The 21,658-nt window shown below is 31.9% G+C and overlaps 1 protein-coding gene across 13 annotated transcripts in view; it reads right to left on the reverse strand.

The window, feature by feature from the left end:
• ADGRL3 (adhesion G protein-coupled receptor L3) overlaps window positions 1–21,658 on the reverse strand; it is a 726,682-nt gene that overhangs the window by 462,226 nt on the left and 242,798 nt on the right. The window lies entirely within an intron of this gene.

Genomic DNA, 21,658 nt, shown 5'->3' on the forward strand with positions numbered 1-21,658 from the left:
TCTCACCGCCCCTGAGCCTCTGGCCTGCACCCCAGCTCTGTATGCACAAATAAATAAATCTTAAAAAAAAAAAAAAAGTTAAATACCATAGCCTTACTTTTATTCCAGAAACTGATATTATGAAGTTATTTACACATTTACTAATTACTTTACTAAGCATCTTTGCAAGTATATCTGTGCATATCATATGAATTCTTTTCAAGCATAATTAAGTCATTCAGAATCTTATTACTATTAAGCATAAATCTAGAACACAGGACAGAATACTAAGTATAAAAATGCAACCTACTTTCCAAGATCTTACAACATGAGAGTAAAAAAAAAAACTTGCTTTCAAATGTTAAAACATACATGATAGACAGTAAAAATTAAGCAATAAAAAAGTAATCTTACGAAAACAAATTTGTGTGGCTGCCTACTCATAAAGTCTGCACACAAATTCCTAAAGAAAGAATTACTGAAGGTACAGGAGTCATTATTTTGAAAGTATCTTTCAGTCAGCAGTTTTAAAATTGATTGAGTATAAAGCATATTTTTTTTCTTTTTCTCCTTGCCTTACTTCTTTACTATTCTGGTGACTGATATACATTTTTTCACTGTCTTTAGTATAAAATTTTAAATTTGTCATAAGAGATACTAAAAAGCAATTAAAACTGAAATAACATCACTGAAGACAAATTAATAAAACCTTCTCTACCAAAATAAATTCTGAAACATTTCTGAAATATTTGAATTAGTTAGTAGGCAAAATTACTCAGATTTATAAAGTGATATTTAATAGCACAGATTTTAGAAAAGGATCATCCAACCTAACTACTACTCTACTGTAACTTTGGGTAGTCTTTTAACTCCTTAGTATGTTGGCTTCCTGTTTGATAGTGGGAGGAGTGGGAAGTAATTTAACATATTTCATGTAGATCTATTACTAGTAACTGAGTTAATTTGATAACATTAAATTAGGTAAATAAACAAATTATGCATTGCACAGCACAGTGTCTAGAATATTTAAACAATTATTATTAGTTCCTAATTTTAATAATTGTAATGTGGCTATGCAAGAAAGACATTCAGAAATTCAAAAATATTGAGTCAATATTCAGTACAAATAGGTGGAAATTTTTCTTCTTAATTCCACATACATTATAAAACAAATGAGGACATGATAGATAAATCATTTTATTTTTTCAAACAGGAAAGGCACTGACAAAGAAAAATAATATGGGGTTCGATAAAACAAAAAATAAGAAAGGGGATCATGTACAATGTTTTCTCTTATCCACATTCTGACATAAACGATATATTTCAAAATTATACTTGTTATAGCACTTTTGAAATTAATTACAAATATTAATGTTCAAAGTTAGTTATTTTTAAAGTGATATATACTTTAAAAATTACAAGTACATAATAATTAATGGATAAGATAAAGAAGTATACTTGAACTATTTTATCTGAAAAAAATAGTAACTGTCAAAAATAAGTCATATTGTAAGAAAAGGAAAAGAAAAAATGGTGGTATTTCAAACTGAATTAAAATGAAACAAGATACATAAAAAAATAAATAATATCTACCATTCAAATACTACTGATAGTGCAAATGCAATAATACTACAGTAGGACTAAGAAAACACAGTGAATGATGTTACAAGATAAAGAATAGAAACAGAATTATTATTTTTGTATATCTCATATGCCAAGTATCTGATATAATTCTCCATACACCTCTATAAGGAAGATGGTACTTTCATATTCACTGTGGTGGAAAATCACACATGTTATACAATGAGAATTTCACACCAAATATTTGACTCAGCACTCTTTCTTCTCTCTATAATAATTGGAGTAATTAACTGTGCAATGGAAGGAGGTAATGGTAGACATTTAGTAACTATTTAAATGTCATTTGGCTTAATATATATATATATATATATATATTCAATAACAGGAAAAAGAGGGAAAATATTTCCATAATGCAATATGAGTATTTCCATTGTTAAGGAAACCAGGTTAAACCACTGTTAAGTCAGTAAAAACCAGGTTAGTTTATTTCCTAGAATATTTATTTTCACCTTATGAAACAATATAGAAATTATACAATAAGTGCATATGCTCTTCCCATGAACAGCTTCGGATAATGGCTCTGAAAATTATTCACTATCCATTTAAACCTTACATATCAATAGGTTCAAATTTTCATGTTCATTATAAGAACACTCCTTAGCATGCCTCCCCCAAGTCATCAAGGATAAGTGTATCCCAAAGCTACCAACTACCTAAAACATCTAACTCTACAGAAGCAACAGATGCCATTCTGTCATGACACTGGTTGACTTGTTGGTCTGTTCAGCCCAAGCAGTAGTGGTAGAGGCAGGATGGGTGGCCCAGAAATAATATGAATCTATTTAAAATAGGGATCAAATGCCCCAAACAGATGAATGGCTCAAGAAGCTGTGTTATATATACATGGTGGAATATTACTCAGCAATCAAAGATAAATGCATGCCTTTTGCGTTGACATAGATGGAGCTGGAAGGGATAATGCTTAGTGAAACCAGCCAGAAAGAAAAAAGAAAAATACCAGATGGTTTCACTCATAGCAGGAGTGAAAGGGACCAGGAAAAGAAAAAGCAATTGCAAAAATGAAAAACAACAAACTATAAACCAGAGACATTCAATAGGTTCTGCAGGGGTGGAGAGGGGATCAAACTGAAGTGGGGAGAGTTCATGGGACTATGGTGAATGTACATAGGTGAATAGGTGGTGGAAAGGCCACAGGGATTACAACCAAGATGAAAAAAAAAATGTACAAAATGAAGAATAATGTTTACACACACACACACACATATATAGAGAGAGAGAGAGGAAGAGAGAAGTGAATATTTACTGAACATGCTTAAATACACAGAGTGATACTGAACTTTATGGGTTGGATATAGATTCTCTGATCATCAAATACATTGAGGTGAAAAACTCACCAAGATGTATCACATAATGTAAACAGCTCATGGTCAAGTGACCTATCTATGAGCTCTCCCTGACATTCAGTTTATGTCCAGATAATCTCTACTGCAAAAGAACAAGTCAGGCAGGAAGTTACACAGAGGAAAAAGATATCCCAAAAAAAGTGAGGAAACCAACATGTATAGCCCAGGAATATATTCAGCACAAAATAACTGCAAATAAATACAAATGACAGTGCATCTCTACTATTTATTTTTAATAGTTTATTTTAAGTTATAATAGCAAGGTCAAGAGCCATGTCTACTAGATATTTTGCATTTAACTTAGAACTTGGAATTTGTTTATATATATAATGTGTGTGTGTGGAAATACAGGTATAGAAAGGAAATTAGGGTAAGTTTTTATATTAAGAGTAAAATATATTCCCATGCATTAGCCTCAGCACCTGCCTGATTTTATCCAAAGCCACAAAATAAGGTGCTGATTTGAGACATATAAAAATGCAAAGTTACATTATATAAGTTTTAATATATATTTTGAAAGATTTAAATTTGTCTACAACCCACAGAAAAATAAGCCATTATTCTCCAAACATACAATCAAAAACTAAAAAAAAAAAAAAAAAAAAAAAAAAAAGCAAAATCTCTGGAGTGATTTCCCCCCTCCCCAATTTATGTATTTTTAACTTCACCAAGTAAAAAAGTTTTCACATAAAATGAATTTTTATTCAAGTCACTTTTTTGATTTAGTTCTTCAAAGATATATACTGAGCAAAACCCAAGAAAAGGCATCAAAGACTCATTGAGTCACATATGACATGATAATTATTCACACAAAAAAGATGATATACTAATGACATAAAGCATTTAACAAGTCAGTCTCAAAAGACATTTCCATCTCCAATAAATGTTCATCATCTTTCTTTATGTACAAAGCTCTTGGCTAACACTATGGGTCAAGGGGGGAAAATGTGGCTGAAAGTCTAAAGTGTGATCATTATTTTACAACCACTTGCAGTAAAATATGCTGATATACTCATCAATAATTAGTGTTGTACAAATTGTGATGTGTATTACATGATATGAGCCAGAAACAAAGTAAAAAAAAAAAAAAGTGGCTAGGTTTCTTTTGTGTGTAATAGTAATAGATATAATATCATGCTGACCTAATATCTTGATACTGGGCTTATTTGCAACTCTCTGAATTTCAGTTTTTCATTTATTTAAGAGGACACTATTCACCTTGCAGCCTACTTTTCAGGAAGGAGATCATGTAAATCATTACCTAATGCAGTCATGTTACATAGTAGGCAAGTAAGATGTGACAATGAGTACCTAGCATTCATCAACTTCCATTGTTTGTTTCTTCAATAGTATACTCTCATATTTGTAGGAAACGAGAGATATCAAAGTGTAGATATGTGTACTCTCTTTGAAATTCTGGAGCAGGGCAATGCATGCAGTGAGATTGTATCAAGAAGGATATTCATATGTTTTACTTGTCTATACTTTATTGCTTAGAATAATTTTTAAATATTTCACACATTATTTTCTTAAAATGGTATTCCTAATCTTTATTAATGCTTAAGATAATATGGTAAATAGTTTTTGCCTATTACTCCATCCAAGACTTGGAAGGAAATATATTTCCAATATGACTCTCATCATGCACATAGAATTTTATGTCAAATAAAACTGCCTAACTTCACAGTGACACACAATATTCAAACTTCAATAATGAGATTGATTAAAGTACGCTAATTTATATCGTTTTATGATCACAATTTGAGCTTTAACTAAAGTTCCACTAAAATCTTTAAAAAAACACAACATGAAAAGATATTCTACAGCTTTTTATATATGTAACTAAAATCTTCCTCACAAGGTGTCTTGAATATCTTGTATTAATGATATTTAGACTAAATTTCATTATATCTAAGTACACTCTAAAAATAATTGCTCTTTTATGTTATCCATGCAACAAAAGTTGTTCTAAACTTAAGTCAATGATACTGCTTTGGGGAAACAATCACCTAAAAACTGATGCAATAATTTATTTATCTTTATATTTTCCATATGCCCTTTTTCTCAAATCACATGTCAGGTTTAATTTTTATCATTTACAAGCTTTTCTAAACTAGATGAAGAGATTAGTATTAGAATTTGAATACTTCTCATCTTGAAATTGTTACCTTCACTTAAACCACTCTTTTTTTAAAAATTTAAACTACTCTTACTCACATTTCTATAGATGACTCTCATTTTTTTTTTAGGAAGTAAATTGGCATATTCCCTTATAACTTAGAAAGGATATTATGATATCTTTTTATAATGCTTTAACATTTTCCCAACTTTTAACTGGTCATTTATCATAAATTCTATTAACAACAAATAACAACTCATGATTAACTTTACAAAACTGTATTAGTCCATACTTTATTGGCATATTGGCTTTTTATTGCTGTATTACTCCTTTCCAAGTCCTTTGGCACATGGTAAATATATAAAAAACAGTGAGCACTATTTTAAGGATTAGTTAGTACACAGTCCTATATCCTAGTCCTAATTATAATATAGGACTTCCCAAATTATTTTTACTTTTTAAAAATAATATTAGTTACTATATCAAGATAACTTAATATCAATTTTAATAATTATTCCAGCAGGAGTATTACATGGATTTTGAAATTTTAACAATGGATAAGTTTATTTATTAACAAATTAAATATTTATCAAAAGCCTTCTCCATAAATCAACTTTATAGTGATATAAAATTGATATATGGTAACTTAAGAAAAGGGATGTGAAATCCAAAAGCATTTTACCTAGCTATTTTATAATTTCTTACTACCTTAACAAGTAAAGCACGTATGTTTTATAATGGAACATTTAAGTAGTCATGATTTTATGTGCACAAAGTCCATTGCCTTTATAAATATGATTCACCAATAATAATTACATAGTATCAAACATTTCTGAGAAATAATTGAAAAAGGCAGAAAGCATATTTCATTCAAGTACTTAATTAACATTGATGCTCTGGTGAGGGTTTTTAATGCTCATTACCCAAAATTTAAAATTTCATTATTTCCCTAACATATTAATATTATGTAATTACAACCAAATACAAAGCCATGCTTCTCAGTCTCCAATGTCCAATGCTATGACTGATTATATCTCCTCCAAAAATATGATTTAACTACCCTTTAAACTGAAAACATCTTATGTGAATGGGAGTTCTATGATATAATTAACTCTTGAGGAAAAGGAATAGTACTACAAGATAAATCTTAGATCACTACAACATAACTTCCTTTTATTGTCCTATAAAACATTTTGTATGATGGTCACTGAGCAGAAGCAAAATCAGTTTTAAATAAGGATACAATCTGTAAAATACATAATCTTTTTAAAATGCCAGTTGTAAATTTTAATGTCTGAAAACTATAAATATGTGTTTTCCTTTAAAGTTAGCTAGTTGTTTATTAAAAGATTATTTGTATAATTTCTCAACTGAGTGTGTGTATGTGAGTATACCAAGAAATTGTAAAGCATTATCCATTTGGTTCATGTTACCAGTCATACTTTTTTTTTTTTAAACATTTTCTAAAAATTTGACTCTGAAAATCAAAGCATTAAAAAAAAAGTTCAAGGACTTTTCTTTTCTTTCACTCTTTATGTGATCAAAGGACATTAAATAAGTACTTAAAAGGACTTAATTATTAAGTCTATTTAGTAGCAATAAGCAGCAGAATCAGCCAGGTATTAATTCGTTTTTAACTGGTGGTACATTCCTTTGGAGATACATGCAGGACAAATTCTCAATCATCTTGCTTAATTTGTTAAAAATATTTAATTCAATCAATTACATTGTATCTTATTAGCATTGTGCTACTAGACACTAGTGAAACAATATCTATAGTGCTTGGTCATACAGTGTATGTGTGATGTTATATAATGCTTGAATTATAGAAGAAAGAGGGGCCAAAGGAGTATAATGGGGATCAGTAGGAGGAAGAAGAGAGATATGCAGGGTAATTTCTGTTTATTAATTAAATTCAATTCTGTGTATTAATTAAATAAATTTAAAATACAAATGTAGCATATATATATATATATATATATATATATATACATATATTAATAGAAGCAATAACAACACCTTAGAAGAGCAACAAGAGGAGAATTTTTAAGAAGAATTTGAAGAATGGATAAGATTTCATTAACTAGCATTTGGTAGTAGAACATTATTGATTAAAGTTTGTTTTAAGTATAGATAAAGACCTGGCAAAACAGTATAAAGCAGAACCAAAAGTCATCAAATTTATTAGGTCTCCTAAGTAAGGAGCAACAGAAAATATATAATGATCCTTTAGAGCAGAAGAGTAAGTGTTGTGAAGATTATAAAAAAAAATAAATTTATTTTCCAACTATGCATTTTGTAATAATTACATATTTCATTTAAAGAAATATTCACTTAAATATTTGAATAATAGTTTAAAGTTCAAGTTCAAGAAGTACATCATATCATTGCAAGTGAACACTTGATCTTAATTTAATTAGTGTAAATGGCATATGGTTTAATAAGGAGACTGAGTGAAAAGGGTGAATTAACTCTAAAGAAGTATTAAGTAAATAATTAATTTAATTAATGAGTGTTTAAAAAGTACCTAACATGACACCACACCAAACAATGCAGCCTTTTCTGTTTTGTAATATGGCGATTTTGATAGGGTTCCAAACTGCATAGTACTGCTTAGCAGTCATTATGCTATTTGAGATCAAATATTAATTCTAAAGAATAATAACCCTTTAGAATGCAACGGCACTATTAAGCATTTGGCGGGATAGACAATGACTGCAACACCTTCCTGTACAATGGTATATTTTATGTCAAATACAACCTGGAATAAATTCACGTACACCATCTGGCTTGATCTAGAATTTCACATGCCTCTACTTTTCATAGTCCTTTATTTCTGCACATTTTTGTTTGTTTGTTTGTTTGTTTAAAGATAGACAGTCTTATCAAGCATTAAACATGGCTGAATTTGGAGCCTTCAGAAATAGCATGAATGGAAGGCATGCATGAGCTTTAGAGTGAAAACAGGTCCATTTAAATCCACTCTCCAAATTGTTGAACTACAACTACAGAAATATTTCTTAAATTTTCTGTATCCTGATAGTCAGAGATGACATCATATTTATTCTATCATGTGATTATAAGACTTAAATGAAGCTTATACAGTTACGAAGTTCCCTGAAAAAAAAAAAGTATTCAATAAGTGAGGAAAAAAAGGAAAAAAAAAAACTGTTCTCATAATGAAGTATTTTACATTGAAAACTGAAGATTATAAATGGTAAATGAGATTACATTTCATGATGAGTAGGATAGAAACAGAAAAATATTTGACGAAAGTTTTAGAATCATGTGGGTGATTGGGTGGAAAAGGTGAGGAAGAATCGAACCTTGGGGTTGTAAATTATAAACACCATGCTTTTGAAAAATTAAAGAAAGCAGAAAGAAAAAAGGAAAAGCTTAGGTTAGCAATGGCAGTAGCAATATTTTCAGTAGTCAGTATGTTGGTAGTATACAGTGAGCTGCAATTTCAAAATTGTGTTTTAACGTATAGATTGGAAGAGTTCACACAAGGATTTTCAAATTATTGGACTATATCAGTTAAATGTTCTTTCAGGTTGGAAGGAACAAACATAGAATGCATACAGAAAATACAGCATAATGATATATTAAATTGGAATTAGGAAGAATAGTTCAGGACCTCAACTATACTTGCACCAGAACTTAGGCTTGAGTCCACACTCCCACATTGCTTCCTTTGTCTTCTACAAGTTTCAAATTCTCAGGGAAAAAAAAAAAACCTGTTTCTGTCTAATCAAATTTTAAAGAGATTTCTTAAAACACCTAATAAGCTATAAAATGCTAAATTTCTACATACTGTCTAAAAACTAACAATATTTTTCTGTGCAAGTAAAATGCATCTCTTTATAAATATATTTTCAATGTAAATTTGCTTCTAAGTTAAAAAAAAGTAATCTAGGAAGGTAATTTTAGTAAGAAAGTTCTCTAGAGTAAAACTTTCAACTAATTGTCTTTCAGATAATGTTATGATCTAACAAATGTCTATTAATGTTTAGGAACAAATTTGGATTTAATGAACATTGCTATTTTTGGCTTTAGGGCACCATATCATTTAACCATGAAATAGATTGATGTTTCACACAGGATCATTTTCTTGCTAAATGTCCTTGAAGTAACCTCTTCCCTGAGATCCCACAAAGTGTTTAATTGAAGCTTGCTGCCAATGGGTTTTGAATAAGATTTGGCTCCAGTGATTATGTCCATTTTGAAGTAAAATCACAAGTTTGAAATTAAGAATAAAGATTCAAGTTAATGTAACTTGTTTGGAAAACAACTCGATTGTTTAAAGTTGCTATAAAGAGGACCTCATTTTTCACACTCTGGGCATAAAATATATGAAATAGAAATTTTGTTTTTGTGATGTGATAGTATGGTAACATTCGCCTGAAAACATGTAAACATATAACTCTAGTACATACATAGCACTCTAAACCCAATGCCATTGTAATAAAAACAATACAATCAAAGATTATAAGAATACAAAGTAACAGAAATGAGTATAGTCATAAAATCTGAAATTCTTATCACCACAGTGCACTATTTCAAGTATGCCTGAATGAGTATTCCATCCTTTAAAAGAATATTCAAAAAAATCAATGATCAATTTACAATATGTCATTAATGATAACAAGCAAAGACAGATTTATGTTTCCAAGAGAAGCAGAATTAAAGAAGGCAAGCAAAGTGCCTTTAACACATTAAGAATATAGAAAATATCTAATTCAAAGTAAAAATTCCATTTCTAATAGGAGCATATGAGACTATTCCAAAGTCTATAGAGATTTAAGTAAAATAATAATTCCCCTTGGCCCTCCCTGGTGGTGCAGCGGGTTAAAGCACAGCACTGAGAATCTAAAGCCACTTCTGCATGAGTTCAATTCCCGCCTGCCCCAGAGGTGACCACATGGTGTGGCAGACCTCTCCTGACCCACCCGCTGCTCCCCTCAGCAGTGTACTTCGTCGATCTGCCTGTTCTGTTCCCCACTCTGTCTCTGGTGAAGCCTCTCACGGCCCCTGAGCCTCTGGCCTGTACCCCAGTTCTGTATGCACAAATAAATAAAATCTTTAAAAAATAATAATAATAATTCCCCTCAAACAAGTGTTTATATTTATCAAACTCTTACTATATCAGGCACTATTCTAAAAGCTTCCCAATATTAAATCAATTGACAAACATTGTTAATTCTATCACAACTCTACAGGAAAATGATATTATTATTTCTAATTGGTAAATGAATAATCTGTAGAGGTCACAGAGCAAAATATAACCACTCCCATATTTGTACTCCAACTGTCTAAACACATGATGCGCGCTTTCACTCATTATACTCTACTATACCTGATGTCCCACCTGGAATAGTAACGCCTAATGTGACAACTTTTGGAAGTTGTGGGTTTTTGGGAAAGGGTTAAATCATGAAAGCAGAGTCCTCACTCATGTAGTTAATTCCCTGACCAAAGACTGAAAAAAGTTCTCTAACCCCCTCTACCCTACCATGTTAAGTTACACTGAGACAGTAGTTTATAACCCAGGAAGTGACTCTCATCAGAACAGAACCTTGTTGACAACAGATCTGGGGAACTATAGGTGCCACAATTGTGAGAAATAAATTTGTGTTCTTCTTAGCCACTCTATTTTATTTTTGTTATGGTAGTAGACTGAACTAAGACATCCTATAAAAGCTTCAGCAAATTTTACCTAGATGTGATTAATGTATAATAGGTTAAATGATTGAAATGAAGATCTCAGCCAAAGCTAACCACTAGAATATTCAAAAAAGGTTCCCACTGAGAAAATCATGTCATTAAAAAAAAAGGTATTCTTATTTTTACTCCTGAATGAATCCTAGCTGGCATTGTGTGTGTTGGGTGTGCTTTTGGCACAAAAGAGTAGATGCTGGCCATCCATCTTTTCACTCATGTTTGTTTTGGGATAGTGAGGAATATGATCACAGACTTTTAAAGGAAACTATTAGTAAAAAGAGAGCTTCCAAGTAATGTTTTGAAAAGACTTCAGACTATATCAAATTAATTTAAGTCTGAATGGGCATTTAATCCATTTAATAGTTTTTTTTTTAATTCTTAAATGTTATTGAAAAGCAAGCATTTCTTCAAATTAGCACTATCATTTTTATATGAAAATCAGTCAAATTGATAAATGTTCAATCAAGTTAACCTCAAACACTTCTAATATTTATTGGATTTTTATGATATAGCAAGGATTTACTAGCAATATTACTACCTCACGTTGTTGTGGGTAGTTTTATGATAAAAATCAAATTGATAATATATTACGTCAAGTGTGTTATAAGTAAAGTTACAATATTTGATATAAAACCAGTATCAGTAATTTGTGAAAATTCTGAAACATAATCAGTATAACTGGTAGAACCATGGAGATTGGTGAAAAAGTTATATTCATTGTGTGCTAGAAACAATTTACATATTTGATGTTCAGAATTATATTAACAGATAGGGGCTTATTATTTCTTATTATCATTTCTCTGAAAAAATTATATTAAATAATTGATGTAAAAATAAAACCAATAAAGGAGAAGTTTAAAAAACGAGGCTAAAAATGACAAATTCACTAATTTCAATTCCTTACAAAAAAAAAATAAAGCTACACATCCACTGATAATTTTTTTGAAGATTTTCTGAAACCAAAAGTAATACAGGGGTAGATAAATCACATTATGAACTCAATAACTAAATTCGAGCTTCACTGTGTTATAGTTATCATGGCTACTCGACCACTCACATCTCTCTAATAGAAATATTTTTGTTTAATATTTTAGTATTTGATATTAAGAAGTAATATCAGTTGTAACATATATTGATAAAAGGTTACTGTAAAATAGAAACTTAAATATTAATCAAAATCAAAAAGCAATTCATTTAGTCCCTCATATAAAAAATGAATCTATAAATTATATGTGGTAAATAAAAAGGCATTATTTTGAGATCTACAAAATATTCTAAGATGGATTTCCTACATTTCATTCTTTACAATTAGTATATTAGTTAACAGCCAAGTCAGAGAGAAAATACACGTTTTGAAATTGTCTCATCTCAGCAGGGTGCACCTGAATAGGTCTCAAATTAAACATCTTCCTTAATGGCCCATTATGGAGTATCAGTACCTAAAATACCCAAAGGGAGTCAGAGGCAAACACTGTCAAGGGAGAGTTTCTAAGGTTGAAGCGTATGATGCAATACTTTTGCTGTAACTAGACTGACTGGGAGTTCATTTAAACACATATTTATGGTTTTAATTCAATAGTTACCACATTAATATTATACCTAACCCCTAGACACAATTTGACAATATGAGACCATCAATGCATTTTATAGTATTTTTTTGATAATTAGCATTTACAAAGAACTATCAAATGATGGAACAGGTCATCTTATAAAGTTAGCTTTAAAAAAAAAAAACCTGAGGGCCCTCCCTGGTGGCGCAGCGGGTTAAAGCTCAGCACTGAGAATCTAAAAGCCGCTTCCGCATGAGTTCGATTCCCGCCTGCCCTGGAGGAGACCACATGGCGTGGCAGACCTCTCCTGACCCGCCCGCTGCTCCCCTCAGCAGTGTACTTCGTCGATCTGCCTGTTCTGTTCCCCACTCTGTCTCTGGTGAAGCCTCTCACCGCCCCTGAGCCTCTGGCCTGTACCCCAGTTCTGTATGCATAAATAAATAAATCTTTAAAAAAAAAAAAAAAACCTGCTCTAACCCCACAGATTTTCTTTCATGATGAAGAAACTATACATAAACTTAATTAAATTATTATAAGATTCATATAGTTGAATAGAAAAAATCATAATAAATATTTATTCTTCAATTATTCTTAAAAATGGTTATCACGGCCCTTCCTGGTGGCGCAGCGGTTAAAGCACAGCAGTAAGAAGCTAAAGCCACTTCCGCATGAGTTCGATCCCCGCCTGCCCCGAGGTGAACCACATGGCGCGGCAGACCTCTCCTGACCCGCTCGCTGCTCCCCTCAGCAGTGTACTTCGTCGATCTGCCTGTTCTGCTCCCCGCTCTGTCTCTGGTGAATCCTCTCACCGGCCCTGCACCTCTGGCCTGTACCCCAGTTCTATATGCATAAATAAATCTTTAAAAAAAATGGTTATCATGCTGACAATAGTTTATATGCAATACTTTACTTCACTTTAACTAGAATAATTCTGGGTAAGACTATAGTGGAATATTGAATTTGTCTTCTAAGATAGAGAAGCCTGTTTTCCTATCAGAAATATCTCCTAAGATTGCAGAGTTTTAACTGCTGAACAAAATGTCAAGCAGAATGAAAGGACATCAGAATGAAACTTTGTTTTTGTTCCACTTATGTGGCCTCTGTTAGTTCTATCAGTGAGTGTAGAAAGTGAATTAGAACAGTATTAGCAAAAACTGTAAAGAACCACTTAGGTCTGGAATGAGTTAACAAAATTTCTAAAGAAAGAAAAATGAAAAAAGAAAATAAGGGAAATCTCTAACTGGTAATAGTACATGAGTGCAAAAGTGATCACTAAACTGGCTTGGAAAAAATATTCTAAACACAAGATGAGGAAGAATGTACCATTAGTGAAATAAATCAGAAAGAAAAAGAAAAATAGTGGATGATTTCGCCTACAGGAGGAAAATAGGGAAACCAAATAAGGGATCAGGGAAAAAATAAAAACAGTTATAAAAAATAATAATAATAATCAGACAACTATAGATCAGAGACATTCTTCAAGGGACAGGGAAACAAAGGGGACAAGAGAAGATTACCAAGGGACTAAGGTGACTGTGGACAGGTGAATTGTTGGTGGGAATTCTAGGGGGACTGTACCTGATTTAAAATATATACAAATAAAGAAATTAAATATATATCAAAAAAGAATGTACTTAGAAGAAAAACAAAATCAACTAGATGAAAAAATTTAATAATTTTATAAACTAACTTATAATACTTAGTTACCAATATCAGTTTGTTCATATATATGAGGTATATATTTTCTGTAAATGAGTGTATAACTGGAAATATTAGCATATAATATTTTCACTGTACCAATCCAATAAATAATGCAATGCAAAACTTTCGTAGTTTTCCTAGTAAGGAAAGAGCACGGGAGGAAAAAGTGCCCAATAAACAGTGGTGGAAAATTATATGAGCCTTGGTGGTCAATATGACGCGCTAAGATTTATCTCAATACAGAAGTGGTACTATATCTCTTGATTTTATTCAGTGTTGTGAATAAATATGACCTCAAAAAATTGTACATGGGAGAATGTACATGAACACATTATTCAATGGTATAGTCAATTACTGTTTCTCAGTGCATTGTCTATATACTAGTTACATTTTACAATGGTAAAATAAATGACACCAGGCCCTCCTTGGTGACGCAGCGGGTTAAAGCACAGCACTAAGGAGCTAAAGCCACTTCCACGTGAGTTCGATTCCCACCTGCCCCAGAAGAGATCCACATGGTGTGGCAGACCTCTCCTGACCCGCCCGCTGCTCCCCTCAGCAGTGTACTTGGCCAGTCTGCCTGTTCTGCTCCCCACTCTGTCTCTGGTGAATCCTCTCACCCTCCACATCTCTGGCCTGTACCCCAGTTCCATATGAATAAATAAATCTTTACAATAAATAAATGACACCTCAAACTAATAGTATAAAGCACTTGTCATTTAAGAACGAACACTGAAGGATTCACAAAGATGGTCATAAATAATATTTTCATATGTAGTGAGAAAGCTAAACCAATTGTATACAGTGAATTAAGAGAGTTGGTAAACCACAGAACAACATCTGAAAAGGAACCACCTAATTAAAAAATGGGAAAGGGTATAAAAACCTAACTGGAAAAAGTGGGCAAATATAGAGGTCTCTAAGCTTCATTATTTGGGTGTTTATAATTTCCCATTTTCAGAAACCAAAATTTTCCATGAAATTATTTTACTGAGTGGAACAAGATAGTTTTCTCTAAGGTGAATTTTTAAACTTCCCAGATGGAAGTAAGATCCATTACATAATAATCTCCAGTTAACATTAAGTTAATTTAGGTTAAATAACAATAAATTCTGTAGAATATCCAAATTGAAGGCATGAGGAAAAAAAAAAAAAAACTTGAAATAGAACAGCCTAATGCTGAAGATAAAGAAGTATCTTCTTCCCCACTCCCATATTTTATATTTTATAAAAAATATTTGAAAATGGATTATCATTGAAGTAAATACCCAAGGACATTTTTTATAAAGTTTTATTTTCTTAACAATTAAGTCTATTTTTTAAAAATTGCTTAATGATGTCTATGTACTTAAAACTGCCTCTATTTTGATCCGTTTCAAAAGCCTATTTTACTTTGGTAAAAATATCTTTGTAGTTACAAAAATTATAAGGACTTTCAGTAAATAAGCCATTTCTATATTCTCTCATTTGTGGCACAGTGGTGATTCACAAGGACAATAATAGGCCACAGATTCTAAGGTAATCAAAGTTGGCAATTTTTACAAAACAGATAGTGTCATTACTTGACAGTTGGCCATAACTTGAAATAAATTAAACGGGCACATAATGACTATGACAAAAAAAAAAAAAAATCACTGAAAACAACTAAATTGGCTGGCTATTCAGATGATATCTGGATATCTAAACTTTTTATCTTTTATAGGTATAACATCATAATGTATTTTACATTGATGTCAGATACAAATTCAAAGTGCACAATTTTCTAATATAGATGTTGAAATATTTTTAATTTAAAAACATTCTTTTAAAATTCAATAACTATATTTGTGCTGTTAAAAACTGAATTAGATTAATTAGAAAAATTTAATTTACCTGTTCTAGAATTGTTTTTTATGTTTCTGGTTTTCATTTTTCTCCCTATCTGTGGTTACTTATGATATATGTGAAAGTAATGACAGATTATTGTATCCTTGCACTTAAAAATGTGGTTATTTTGGCCATCCTGCCAAAAGTTATATACAGATTTAATGCCATCCCAATAAAAATCTCAATGACATTCTTCAAAGAAATAGAAAAAAATGTTGATGAGATTCATATGGAACAACAAAAGACCTCGAATAGCCAAAAACCTCATGTTTAAGAAAAAACAAAATGGAGGCATTACAATCCCAAACTTCAAGCTGTACTACAAAGCCATAATAATCAAAACTGCATGGTACTGGAATAAGAATAGACATACAGACCAGTGGATTTGAACAGAAAACCCAGATATAAACCCACAAGTTTATGGACATCTAATTTTTGACAAAGGAGCAAAGAAGATATAATGGAACAAAGAAAATTTTTTCAGCAAATGGTGCTGGGAATACTGGGAAGCTACATGCAAAAAAATGAAACTAGATCACTGCCTCACTCCAGTCACAAAAATCAATTTGAAGTGGATTAAAGACCTAGACATAAGAACAGAAACTATAAAATACCTGGAAGCAAAGATGGGTCAAGCACTACATGACATACACTTCAGTGACATCTTTAAAGATAGAACATCCAACGCCACAATAGTGAAGGCAAGGATAAATAGATAGGACTATATCAAGATATGTTTAAAGAGCTTCTGTACAGCAAAAAAAGACATTACAAAAAACAAACAGACAGTCCACTAATTGGGAAAACACTTTCTCACACAAAAGTAGTGATAAAGGACTGATCACAAAAATATACGGAGAACTGATGAAACTCAACAAAAATAACCCCATAAAAAAATGGGCAGAAGAGCTAAAAAGACACTTCTCCAAAGAGGAAATGCAGATGGCCAACAAGCATATGAAAAAAATGTTCAACATCACTCGTAATAAGGAAGATGCAAATTAAAACCACAATGAGATACCACCTCACCCCAGTGAGAATGGCACATCTTCAAACAACTAGCAACAACAAATGTTGGTGAGGATATGGAGAAAAAGGAACTCTGCTGCACTGCTGGTGGGAATGCAAACTAGTACAACCACTATGGAAAACTGTTTGGAGGTTCCTCAAACTGCTTAACATGGAGCTTCCCTACAACCCAGCAATCCCACTCCTAGGTATCTACCCAAAAGACACAAAAACACTGATTGAAAATGATACCTGTACCCCCATGTTTATTGCTGCTTTATTTACAATTGGATAAACATGGAAGCAGCCCAAATGCCCAAAAGTAGATGACTGGATTAAAAAAGATATGGTACATATATACAATGGAATATTACTCAGCAACCAAAAAAAAAAACAGAAACACATGTCTTTTGCAGCAACTTGGATGGAGCTGGAGAAAATCATGCTTAGTGAGATAAGCCAGAAAGAGAAAGAAAAATACCGATGGTTTTGCTCATAACAGGAGTATAATGGACCAGGTGAGAAAATAATAAGAATAATGAACAGCCATATACCAGAGACATTTTGGGGGGTGGAGTGGGGAATGGGATCAAAAACGGGGGGGTGGAGTGCACGGGACTGTGGTGATGGCACATGGGTGATGGGAAACCCGAGGGGATTACAATTGAGATAAAAAAAAAAAATGTACAAAATGATGTAAAAATAAACTGTTAAAACATAAAATAAAATAAAAATAATGTGGTTATTTTACTGATTTTAATAATTTAGTATTCCCTAAAAGTACCTCAATACAATAGTATTCAGAAACAAAAAACAGACATGTCTATATAGATTATTATTCAAATATTATCTGGATATAGGAGAGTAATATATATTTAATGTTATAAATGAAATATGATAGAACTTAACAGTTTCTTACTAAAAATGTTAAAACATATACAAAAAATGAATTCTCTCTGTGAAAGAGAAAATTGTCAAATCAATACTTTTATAAAAAGCAGTACCTATTTTTACCTTGTATTTTCTTTTTCACCTTAATGAAACACATATTCTACTATTTGGTTTTAAAATAAAATGGATAAATATACTTTCTGCTCACTTTCTTTGTGATTTTTTTTAAACCTTTAAAAAATTGAACTGAAACAATATCACATTATAACAATATATATTAAGGTCATATATGTGTGCATTATTAAGGTCAACATATGTACTTATCGCATAAAGTTCACTACAAAATATTCAGTGCTATCCTTTACCATATAACATATCCCTCTGCTCCAATTTTACCCACTTCTGCTTTTTATTTGTCTTATTTACTGTATCCATTTATTTTCTCAGTTACGATATACAGGCAATTTCATAGGGTGTTTTTCTTTCTCATTTTGATTTATTTCACTAAGTATAATACCCTCTAAGTCCATTACTTTGTTGCATATGGCAGAGTTTCATTATCTTTTTAAGAGCTGAATGATAGTCCACTATATAGAAAATACACGATAAAGGAGACTAATTCATACATAAAATTCCAGTATTTTGTGATAGAAAAGCCTCAGTGGATTAATTTTATTTTGTGGATTTTTATCACATCACCACATGTGGTTTTTATTCTAACTATATACTTTTGTCCATATAAAGGATATGTACCCTTTGGTGAGTGTTGTCTGCCTTTTAGAGTTTGATTATTCTGAGGTCATTCTTCCTCTAGCTCCCTCATTATACCTGAGGAGACTAAAATCAGGGCATCTTATCAGTAGAATCAGTCAGTATACCATATTTACAAAGCATATTCTACCCTTTTTTCTACTTCTTTGCCTTTTGTTTTATATGCTTAGTGTGTTAAAAAAATGATCACCAGGTCATTTTAGCTGAAATGAAGAAATTAAATCCAATCACTGAATTATTATATACTAATTAGATCATTGACAATCATATCATTGCTTTCTACAATAAGTGACCGTTCATTAGCACAGTCAGTATTTTACTACAGTAGCATTATGTATATTTTTACTATATAACTATATATAGAATATCAATACTGGCCATTATACATTACTCAGAAAGTGCCTTCTAAAGCAACTTTCTAATTTAAAGTGAAAATTTGCATACTTTGAAGGGCAACACGAGTGCAAATTTTTAAAAAAAGAGAAACTACATCATATAAAAATATTAAGGATATTAAATATTTTAATTTCATGTAAACATTATAGAGTCATCAAATCTCGGACCAACATGTTTCTAACAAACATATCTTATACCCCTCAAATTTCCTTAATTACCTTTATATATTTTCTTAATCAAGACTTAATGCATCATGACATTTTCCCCAATGGAGGTCTCAATAGATTCTGATTTACATTTTTTCCTAAAGTTTTTGTATTTACTTAAAAAATTTATATTTAGAAAATATTCCCAAGAAATATTTACCTTAAGGATCACACTTAATAGTAGATTCAAGAAATACGGTATATCAAAAAAATAGTTTCATAAAGTAACTCCATAGGAAGATAGGCAATATAATCATACAGAGATTTATAATATCTTTCCTTCACTAAGTTGTGTATGGCCATGATTTAATGTCTATACCCACAAGTACTATTTTATGTTTAAGTTTATTTGACATATTTGATATAAGGATCACATAAGGTCTTATATTAAGTATGTATAGGAAGTTGATTTATACTAAAGGTTAGTGGTTTAATATTGTTTATTTTCTTCTGATAAAAACTTGGAGTCTTTTATCAAGAAAAAAAGGAAGTAAGTTTGGGGTGTCAAGATGACTGAAAGGCATCTCCTTGATAATTCTGTCTAGGGCTGATCTGCTAATCACTCATGTATCAAATACCAAATTTCAGGTGAGGGCCCTACCTGGTGGTACAGTGGGTTAAAGCACAGCACTATGAAGCTAGGCATAGCAACTGCAGCACAAATTTAATCTCTGGCCAGGGAGGTGCAGACCTCTCCTCTACACTGCTCCCCTCAGCAGTGTATTTCAGTCACTCTGCCTGTTCTGCTTTCACTAAGTCTCTGGTGAATCCTCTCACCCCAGCCCTGCACATATGGCCTGTATCCCACTTTCTTATATGCATACTCTTTTAAAAAAATCATCTAAAATAAAAATCCATCTTAAAAATTCATCTAAATAACTTTAGATGTCTACCCAAAAACATAAGAACATTTTTCATATGAACAGTGCTATAGAAATAAGTTTTCTAAAACATAACTATATGTATTTTTTACCATAAAAACATTTTCATGAAAAATACTGGTTTTATAATAAAACAATAAGCAATTATAAAATTGATTTTTTTTTTTAATTTTCAACTGGTCACTAAACAAACAGATGTGTACACACATGCACATCATATAATTTTAGCTAGGTTTGGATTTATTGTTATAAATCAGTAGTTATGTGCAAATTTGCTGAATGCTGCCAGTAAACAAACACTGTAACGCATCTTCAATTATCCATTTCCAAGAAAAAGATACAATAATGACCCTGTTTATAACAAATAGAGTTGAATGACCCCATACTGGACTTCCCAAAATTAGAAGAGGCCCAAAAGTAATGTGATTGGCAGTCTGGTGAGCATCAGAGTTACCAGTGATTAAAACAGTTAATGTAATGGAAAAGTTTCTTGGAATTCTAAGAAGCATTAAAAAATACATTTCAGACATCATTAAGCCTAAAGCATCCTTTAGCTACTCCGAGACATGACCCCACTTTCTTTCTTTTATTTTTTCCTTTCATTGGCTTTGTTGACTCATAGTGGGCTGGCCAAGAGTGAAAAAAAATCACTTGCACTGTTACTACAATCTGTCTGATATCAATGAGGAAGCTTTTATACAAACATAAATCTAAATCTAAGCACATCTATATTAGATTTTAACAATAGATACAAAACTATCTGTAAAGAATAATGTAGCATTGATTCTTTTAGAATAGAGTTCTTTCTAGATCGCCATTAAAATTACGGTTGCATAGATCAACATTTTATTGGCTAAGGGAGATTCTGTTCCAAATGAAGTGATTACCATTTTATGTTCTATTCTCTAAGAATTATTAAGAAATAAAAGTGAAATATACGAGTTAAGACATTTTATGATAAAATTAACTTAAAAAGTTAAAATATGTAAAAGTCTTCAAATTCTGTATTTGGGTAATCATGATGTATCAGAACGATGGAAAACTCTTAAAATTGTCTATTTCAAGTCTTCATTAAAAAGAGGAATGTGTGGCCCTCCCTGGTGGCGCAGCGGGTTAAAGCACAGCACAAAGAAGCTTAAACCACTTCCACATGAGTTCGATCCCCGCCGAAGGTGACCACAAGGCGCGGCAGACCTCTCCTGACCCGCCCACTGCTCCCCTCAGCAGTGTACTTGGACGATCTGCCTGTTCTGCATCCCACTCTGTCTCTGGTGAATCCTCTCACCCTCCGCATCCGCATCTCTGGCCTGTTCTGTATGAATAAATAAAAAAAAAAAAAAAAAAAAAAAAGAGGAATGCGGCCCTCCCTGGTGGCACAGCGGGTTAAAGCACAACACTGAGAATCTAAAAAAACCCGCTTCCGCATCAGGTCAATTCCGGCCTGCACCGGAGGTGACCACATGGCACAGCAGACCTCTCCTGACCAGCCTGCTGCTCCTCTCAGCAGTGTACTTTGTCAATCTGCCTGTTCTGCTCCCCACTCTGTCTCTGGTGAAGCCTCTCA

The sequence above is a fragment of the Condylura cristata genome, unplaced genomic scaffold (assembly GCF_000260355.1).
Source record: "Condylura cristata isolate star-nosed mole 26May11 unplaced genomic scaffold, ConCri1.0 scaffold00012, whole genome shotgun sequence".
Taxonomy (NCBI): Eukaryota; Metazoa; Chordata; class Mammalia; order Eulipotyphla; family Talpidae; genus Condylura; species Condylura cristata.